Source organism: Nomascus leucogenys, chromosome 2 (genome assembly GCF_006542625.1).
Source record: "Nomascus leucogenys isolate Asia chromosome 2, Asia_NLE_v1, whole genome shotgun sequence".
Taxonomy (NCBI): Eukaryota; Metazoa; Chordata; class Mammalia; order Primates; family Hylobatidae; genus Nomascus; species Nomascus leucogenys.
Genome location: NC_044382.1, coordinates 28,109,182 through 28,119,293, shown reverse-complemented (window position 1 = coordinate 28,119,293; position 10,112 = coordinate 28,109,182).

Here is a 10,112-nt window from a genome sequence, read left to right as displayed (position 1 = left end):
CAAGCCCTGCCAGGGAAGTTTCTATGACAGACCTATACAATGTGACCATCATGGAAAGAGAACACTACAGTTTGTATTTTTCCTGGGGTTGTAGATAGACGTATCTCACATCAAACTGATATTAGGGGAGGAAAGACTGAGAAGGGGAACTTTCAAAGGAGACTTCAGCCTTGGCTGAAATATATATAAGACAAGTATAATGTATTTGTATATCATTTGTGGAATGAAAAAGTCTTAATGAAAAATAGAAATGGACAAAGCAGAAAGGGGGACTCCAAGCAGCTAGACTTACACGACGATGCGATGAAGGCCAACACTGCTTTACCCAGCCCTAAGCTCCTATGGAGTTAGGATCTGGAGGAGGCCTAGGTGCCGGTGATGAATTTCTTGCCTTGCTGCATTTATCCTAAGCATTCGTGAAGACCCTGAGCTGAAGAGCCTAACATTCCTGTGACTGTAGGCCAGTCTCAACTCCTCTCTGGCCCTGGGAGCTTAGCTTCCCCAGGCTGACAGACGGGGGAGCTAGGGTTAATATCACCATTGCTGGAACAAATTGACACCATGTGTCTCCCGATATGATGCAATGGGAAGGACCCAGTGCAACACCTGGGAAATTCCTAACAAAAACACGGGACATGAATCCAGCCAAGGGGAACAGACAGACACATCCGTATTGAGGGACATTTTGCAAAATAACTGGCCTGAACTCCAACAGTGTCAAGGTGATGAAAGATACAGAAAAGCTGAGAAATGGTTCAGGATTAAAGGATACTAAAGAGATGTGGTAATCAAATGCCATGTGTGACCCTGGAGGGGTCCTGGACCATGAAACAATTAGCTATAAATGATACCATAGGGACACCTAGCAGAATGTCAAAATGGACCGTGTGGATTAGATAAATACTATTCAACTGATGTTCAATTTTCTGGTTTTGATTATTTTACTGTTATGAAAGAGTATCTAATGAAGTGCATGTGAGGTATTAGTTTTTTTAAATTACTTTTGCACCAACCTAATATTTAGGGGTAAAAAGGAAGAAATGGAACTGAATTTTGACTCCTGTTCTTTCTCTAGTGGTACTAGATGATAGGTACTCATCAGATGCAGTCCAAAAGGTGTCCACCAGGGGGCACTATTATCCTAGCCTCTCACAGTGTAGTCAGCAAGAATGCCTCCCGGGAAGACTGGGCTGGTGATTAATGGTGGTGGGGCAATATTATCATCAATATTAACATCAATAAATTAAATAATATAAATAAAAAGTATTTCTTATCCTGTCAGGCAGACCCTCTGCTTATCAAGTGCTATCTTTAAAATTTTTTATTTTTTTTGAGACAGTGTCTCCCTCTGTCACCCAGGTTGGAATGCAGTGATCTCGGCTCACTGCAGCCTCAAGCTCCTGGGCTCAAGCCATTCTCCCACCTCAGCCTTCTGAGTAGCTGGGATTACAGGCATGCACCACCACGCCTGGCTAATTATTTTGTATTTTTTGTAAAGATGGGGTTTTGCCATGTGGCCCAGGCTGGTCTTGAACTCCCGGCCTCAAATGATCCTCCTGCCTCAGCCTCCCAAAGTGCAGGGATTACAGGCATCAGCCACCTTGCCCGGCCTCTTTTAATCTTCATAACAATCCTCTGAGGTAGGTATTATCATTCCCATTGTATATTTGAGGAATTTGAGTTCAGAGAGGTTAAGTAACTCTGCCAGGATCACAGAGCTGGTAGTCATTGGTCCATGAGAGTCCACAGCCTGGAGTCCACTAGGCTGTCCTGCCCCCTGGGCCTGAGGCTGGGAATGTGTCCTGGCACAGGAAAGTGCCATGACCATGAGGCAGAGTGGGGACAATTCACCGAGCCTGGCCTTGCCCTTTATAGGGCTGGGGACTGGGTGGTCCTGGGAAGCTGTTAAAGGTGCCTAACAGTATGTGTACCTACAAATCTAAAGCAGAAGTACAAACGGAATGGTGCGAGATGTATGTCTCCTTCCACTCCCTGACCTTTGTCCTCCAACTCACTTCTTCAGAGGAAACCACCATTAGCAGTTTCTGTGGATCTTTCCAGAAATTGTTTTACATATACAAACAGTTGACTGCGCATGCACGCCCTACTGGTGTGTACCCTCAGGCTATTCTGCACTGTGCTTTTCCATGGGTGCCTCTGGTCCGTGGGTGGAGGGTATTTACTGCGCTGCATGGCAGCAGATGGGGGGCTCCTCTGCATGGGTACTTGGAGAAGCTCTGCTCTACTACACCTTTCAGGGAGTGGGGGTAAAAACTGGAGCTTGAATTCCTTGGCCTTTGCCCCATTCTGGGGTGTTCTCCCTTGGGAAGGAATAGGATGTGCAGTACAGTAGTCAGAATATGCACAGCTGGGTAGATCTGGTTTCAAATACAGGCTCAATATTGGCTGTGTGACCTTGGTCAAGTACTTCATGTTTCTGAGCCTCAGTCTCTGCTTTTGTGAAGTGGGGATAGTCACAGGACTGAGGTGACAGAGATGTTGTGAGGAATCAAGAGACAGTGTCTGGAAAGCCCTCAGCAGGAGCCTGCTACACAGTGAGTGCTCAGTGAAGTCTTTGCCAGTTCCTGGTATCACACACATACAGACCCCATTTCTGAGCCTGAGCCTGGGGGTGGCACTGCCACCTTTGTCCTGAGGCAGATCAGGATGGGCTGAGGAGTCAAGCAGCCCACTCAATGTGGAAACTCATTACATTTGATTGTTCTTCCTGGAACCTTGAAATGGAAGTGGTGGGTGATCTGAGGCGCTGAGAATGACCCTTCAAAACACACACACAACACCAACTTCACAGGAAAACAAGGAACACGAGAGACTGCTATAAGCAGCTGCACGTTAAAAAATCAGATGCTCTGGATGCAATGGACAAATTCCTAGAGGCACACAAACTACCAAAACTGACTCAAGAGGAAATAGAAAATCTGAATAGGCCTGTAACAAGTCAGGAGATTGAATTGGTAATCAAAAAACTCCCAGCAAAGAAATGCCTACCACCAGGTGGCATCATCGGTGAATTCTACAAAACATTTAAAGGAGAATTAACATCAATCCTTCTCTTAAACTCTTTTTTTTTTTTTTTTTTTTGAGATGGAGTCTTGCTCTGTCACCCAGGCACCCAGGCTGGAGTGCAGTGGCGCGATCTCGGCTCACTGCAAGCTCCGCCTCCTGGGGTCACGCCATTTTCCTGCCTCAGCCTCTCTGAGTAGCTGGGACTACAGGCGCCCGCCACCACGCCCGGCTAATTTTTTGTATTTTTAGTAGAGACGGGGTTTCACCGTGGTCTCGATCTCCTGACCTCGTGATCCACCCGCCTCGGCCTCCCAAAGTGCTGGGATTACAAGCGTGAGCCACCACGCCCGGCCCTTCTCTTAAACTCTTACCAAAAAGCTAAAGAGGAGAGAACATTTCCCAACTCATTCTATGAGGCCAAGCATTACCTTGATACTGAAACTAAGACTCTACAAGAAAAGAAAATTGCAGGCCAGGTGCGGTGGCTCACGCCTGTAATCCCAGCACTTTGGGAGGCTGAGGCAGGTGGATCACCTGAGGTCAGGAGTTCAAGACCAGCCTGGCCAACATGGCAAAACCCCAACTCTACTAAAAATACAAAAATTAGCCAGGCATGGCAGCATGCACCTGTAATCCCAGCTACTCGGGAGGCTGAGCCAGGAGAATCGCTTGAACCTAGGAGGCGGAGGTTGCAGTGAGCCAAGATTGCGACAGTGCAGTCCAGCCTGGGTGATAAAGTGAGAATCCATCTCAAAAAAAAAAACAAAAAACAAAAAAATTATATGCCATGATCAAGTGGGTTTTATCCCAGGAATGCAAGGGTGGTTCAACATATGAAAGCAGAGTAATGTACCACATTATTAGAATGAAGGGGAAAAAAACCACATGATCATCTCAACTGATGCAGAAAAAGCATCTGACAAAATCCAACACCCTTTCATGATATAAACGCTTAACAAACTAGTACTAGAAAAGAACTCTTTCAACATGATAAATGCCATATGTGAAAAACTCACAGCTAACATAACTTTTTTTTTGAGACAGGATCTCGCTCTGTTGCCCAGGCTGGAGTGCAGTGGCACAGTTGTGGCTTACTGCAACCTCGACCTCCCAGACTCAAGCGATCCTCCCATCTCAGCCTCCCAAATTGCTGGGACTACAGGCACGTGCCACGCCTGGCTAATTTTTTATTTTTGTTGTAGAGACAGGGTCTCGCCATGTTGCCCAGGCTGGTCTAGAGCTCCTGGGCTCAAATGACATCATTCTTAATGGTGAAAAACTGAAAGCATTTCCCCTAGGATGAGGAACAAAACAAGGATGTCTGTTTTCATAACTTCTAGTTAAGATTAGAAACTTATACTCAACACAATACTGGAAGTTCCAGAGCAATTAGGCAAGAAAAAAACAAAAGGCATCCAAATTGGAAAGGAAGAAGTAATACTATCTCTACTTATAGATGACATGATCTTAATGCCTAGAAAACCCAAAAGAATTCATACACATACACAAACTATTAGAGTTAATAAGTGAATTTTGCAAAATTTCAGGATACAAAATCAATACACAAAATCCATTGAATTTCTATACACTATAATGAACAATCCAAAAAGGAAGTTAAGAAAACAATTCTACTTATGATAGCATCAAAAAGAATAAAATATAGGCTGGGCGTGGTGGCTGACACCTCTAATCCTGGAACTTTGGGAGGCCAAGGCGGGTGGATCACCCAAGGTCAGGAGTTTGAGATCAGCCTGGCCAACATGGTGAAACCCCATCCCTACTAACAGTACAAAATGAGCCGGGTGTGGTGGCACATGCCTGTAATCCCAGCTACTTGGGAGGCTGAGGCAGGAGAATCACTTGAACCCTGTAGGTGGAGGTTGCGGTGAGCTGAGATCTTGCCGCTGCACTCCAGCCTAGGCAACAAGAGGTAAACTCCTTCTCAAAATAATAATAATAATAATAATAATAAATAAAAATAAAATATATAGGAATAATTTAATCAAGGAGGTGAGAGACTTGAATACAGAAAACTATAAAACATTTCTTGAAGAAATTAAAGATCTAAGTGAATGGAAAGACATCCCATGTTTGATTAGAAGACTTAGTATTGTTAAGGAATATACAGATTTTTTGCAATTCCTATCAAAATCCGATAGGTTTTTTTCCAGAAACGAAAAAAAAATTCCTAATATGAAAATTCCTAATATTCATGTGGAATTACAAGAGACCCAGAATAGCCAAAACAATCTTGAAAAAAAATGACACAGTTGCAGGATTCATGCTTTCTGATTTCAGAACTTACTGCAGGCTGGGCACGGTGGCTTACACCTGTAATCCCAGGACTTTGGGAGGCCGAGGTGGGTGGCTCATCTGAGATTGGGAGTTCGAGACCAGCCTGGCCAACATGGCAAAACCCCGTCTCTACTAAAAGTACAAAAATCAGCTGGACGTGGTGGCACATGCCTGTAGTCCCAGCTACTTGGGAGACTGAGGCTGGAGAATCACTTGAACCCTGGAGGCAGAGGTTGCAGTGAGCAGAGATCGCACCACTGCACTCCAGCCTGGGCAACAGAGTGAGACTCTGTCTCAAAAACAAAACAAAACAAAACAAGAAAACAAAACTTCTGCAAATCTACAGTAATTATAAGTGTGCTACTGGCACAGGATAGGCATACAGACCCTGGGGTAGAATTGAGAGCCCAGAAACAAGCCCTCACATCTATTGCCAATTGATTTTTGACAAGGGTGCTAAGACCTTTCACTGGAGAAAGAATAGTGCTCCAAAACCTGGATATCACATGCAAAAGAACGAAGTTGAACCCTTACCACATACCATATGCCAAGACTAAGTGAAAATTGATCAAAGACTTAAATTTAAGATCTAAACTTAGAACTATTAGAAACATAAGTGCAAATATCTATGACCTTGAATTTGGCAATGGTTTCTTAAATATGACACGAAAAGCACAGGCGACAAAGAAAAAAATAAATTTGTCTTCATTAAAATTTAAAAGACTTTTGTGTGTCAAAGGACACCATTAAGGCCAGGCACCGTGGCTCACACCTGTAATCCTGGCACTTTGGGAGACCTAGGTGGGTGGATCACTTGAGAGCAGAAGTTCAAGACCAGCCTGGGCATCATGGTGAAACCCCATCTCTGCAAAAAAATACAACAATTAGCTTGGCATGGTGGTGTGCCTGTGGTCCCAGCTACTTGGGAGGCTGAGGTGGGATGACCCCTTCAGCCTGCGAAGTGGAGGTTGCAGTGAACCAAGACTGCATCATTGCACTTCAGCCTGGGTGACAGAGCAAGACCCTGTCTCAAAAAAGAAAGAAAGAATAAAGGGCACTATAAAGAGAGTTAAGAGACAATCCACATAATGGGAGAAAATATTTGCAAATCGTATGTCTCATAAGGGCCTAATACCCAAAAAATATAAAGAACAACTCAAAAACAAAAAGACAAACAATCCAATTAAAAAATGGGAAAATGACTTGAATGGATGTTTCTCCAAAGAAGACATACAATGGCCAACACACTCATGAAAAGGTGCTCAACACATTAGTCATTAGTGAAATGCAAATCAAAACCACTTCTCACCTACTAGGATGGCTATAATTTTTTTTTTTTTTTTTTTTTTTTTTTTTTTTTTTTGAGACTGAGTCTTGCTCTGTCACCCAGGCTGGAGTGCAGTGGTGTGATCTCGGCTCACTGCACCTTCCACCTCCCGAGTTCAAGTAATTCTCCTGCCTCAGTCTCCAGGCATCCACCACCAGGCCTGGCTAATTTTTGTATTTTTAGTAGAGATGGGGTTTCACCATGTTGGCCAGGCTGATCTGGAACCCCTGACCTCAGCTGATCTGCCCACCTGGGCTTCCCAAAGTTCTAGGATTACAGGCATGAGCCACCACATGTGGCCGGCTATAATTTTTTTTTTTAAGGTAAATAAGTTTTGATAAGGATATGGAGAAACTGGAACCCTTATACATTGCTGGTGGGAATGTGAAATGGTACAGCTACTGTGGAAAACAGTTGAGTGTTTCATCAAAAGGTTAAACAGTATTCACAGTAACCAAAAGCTGGAAAGAACACAGTGTCCATCAATAGATGAATGAGCAAATAAAATGTGGTATATAATACAATGGAATATTATTCCACCACAAAAAAGGAAGGAAGAAATTCTGATACATGGTACAACATAAATTAGCCTTGAAAACATTATGTGAAATAAAATAAGCCAGACACACAAAAAGACGAATATTGTCTGATTTCCTTTATACTAAATATCTAGAATAGGCAAATTCATAGAGATAAGAAGTAGGTTAGAGGTTACCATGGCTGAGGGGAGAGGGAGGATGGGAGCTATTGCTTAAGGAGCACAGAGTTTCTCCTTGGGTGATGGAGAATGTTGACAATAGATAGTAACGATGGTTGTGTAACATCGTGAATGTACTAATGCCACTAAATTGTGCACTTTAAAATGGTTAAAATGGCAAATTTTATGTTATATGTATTTCACCACAATAAAAATACATATATGGCATTCAAGGCAGCTCTGTTTTCTTAAATTGAAATATAATTTACATACACAAAATAATACTTTAAAGTGTATAATTCAGTGGTTTTTAGCAAATTGTGCAACCATCACCACTATCTAATTCCAGAGCATTTCATCACCTCAAGAAGAAACCTCATAGCAGTAAGTGGTCATTCCTCATTCTTCCCTTCTCTTAGGCCCTGGCAGACACTGAATCACTTTCTGTTTCAATGAATTGCATATTCGGAACGTTTCCCATAAATGGAATCTTTCTTCCATATGTGGCCTTTTGTGCCTGGTTTCTTTCACTCAATGTGCTTTCAAGGTTCATCCATGTTGTAGCTTGTGTTAATACTTCATTTTTAATGCCTGACTACGATTCCATTACTGGTATGTTTGTTTATCCATTCATTGGTTGTTTCCGCTTTTTGGCTATTGTGAATAGTGCTGCAGTGAATACTCATGTACAATTATCTATTTGAAATTCCTTTAGGTGTAGATGTAGGAGGGAAATGCTGGGTCATAAGGTAATTCTATGTTTAACTTTTTCAGGCACCACCAAACTTTTTGCCATAGCAGTTGAATCATTTTGCATTTCCACCAGCAATATACAAGGGTTCCAATTTCTCCACATCCTCACCAAAACTTGTTTCTTTCCACTTTATTTTATTTATTTTTGAGACAGAGACTCGTTCTGTTGCCTAGGCGAGAGTGCAGGGATGGGATTATGGCTCACTGCAACCTCCTCCCCCCAGGCTGAAGGGATCCTCCCACCTTGGCCTCCTGAGTAGCTGGGACTACAGTTATGCACCACCACACCCAGAAAATTTTTGGATTTTTTATAGAGACAGAGTTTTGCCATGTTGCCCAGGCTAGTCTCAAACTCCTGGGCTCAAGAGATCTGCCCACCTCAGCCTCCCAAAGTGCTGGGATTACAGGCGTGAGCCAACGTGACTGGCCTTATTATTATTATTGTTGTTGTTAGTATTATTTAAGAGATAGCGTTTTACTCTGTTGCCCAGGCTGGAGTGCAGTGGTGTGATCATTGCTCACTGCAGCCTCTAACTCCTGGGCTCAAGTGATCCTCCCCTCTCGGCCTCTCAAAGTGCTGAGATTACAGGTGTGAGCCTGGCCTTATTTTCCTTTTTTTTCTTAAATTATAGCCATCCTAATGGATGTGAAGTGGTACCACATTGTGGTTATGATTTGTATTTCCCTAGTGACTAATAATGTTGATTATCTTTTTATGTATTTGGTGGACATTTGTATGTCTCTTTGGAGAAATGTTTGTTCAAGTCTTTTGCCCATTTTTGAATTGGCTTGGGGAGATGTGACCTGCATCAGGGTTGACTTGGCCTCAGGGGCCCCTCTGGAAAAGGAGATTCTGAACTTGGGGTCAGAGTTGGAACTTGCCACTCTCCCCTGCCCATGCCTGCCTCATGTGATCCCAGATGGGGGAACTGGGTAAGTCACATGGCTGGGCCTGGTGGACGGGGAGTCTCCCCCAGGTAGGTGGGGGGAGTCCCAGGCTTGGGCTTTTCCTCTGGGACCTTGGGCCAACTGCCTATGACATGGGAGATGTGCTCTCTGGTCCCCTGGCCCAGGCTGTTCAGCACACTGCCTTTTCACAGTGCCCAACAGAAAGAGCCCCTGACAAACCATATGGCCAGAAAATGGTTCCCATATGATTTGTACCTCTACTGCCTCTGCACTTCTCGCTTTTGATCCCACCATTCCCTCCATATAGCCTGTTTGTTCCTCTCCTGTTCCATCATCTGAATCCTCCCCATCCTTCAGAGTATCTTCTCTAGAGCCTTCTGTGGTCCCCTTCCTAGTCCTGCTTTCAGAGGTTTGCTTTTGCTCCTCTGGGCTCCTCCAGCATCAACCCTTTGGGCTGTGCCGCCTGAGAAGATTCCAACATCCAGCACTGAGCTCAGATGGCTGATATAGGGGTCTGGACCCCTCACTAGGTGATGAGCTTCTCAAGGGTCCCCAGTCCCATCAGACCCCAAGCATAGGGTGGCACCAGCTGTCTGGCAATGACTATACCCTGTGTTGGTTGATCAGACACAGGACAGGATGTGAAAATCATGGGTGTTCCTTCTGCCCTACATCCAATCCACAGACACTGGGAGCTCAGGGCCAGAGGTTCCCAAACACCCACCTGTAACAGACTTCTAGCCTCAGAGTCCACCAGGCAATTATTAAAAATTCAAATCTTCAGACACTACTGTCCTAGATTCTGATTCAGGAGCCCTGGGAAGGGCCTAAGAGTCTGTATTTTACCAAGTTCCCCAGTAGTCCTGTTATGTAACCAGGTTTGGGAGCTTCTGGGGCTGGCAAATCTTAGTCACTTCAGTCCATTGTGCTTTCTCCCTGCCCTCTCCTGTGCCAGAAGGTTTGTTTCTAGGGTGGAAGATGGACATGGATCCCTTCCCCAGATGACCCTCAACAGCCCTATAAATCCCCTCACACTCAAATCTCCCTTCTCCTCCATTATAACCTTTTTGGAGGCTCATTCCTTTTGCCTGTGGAATTCATAGG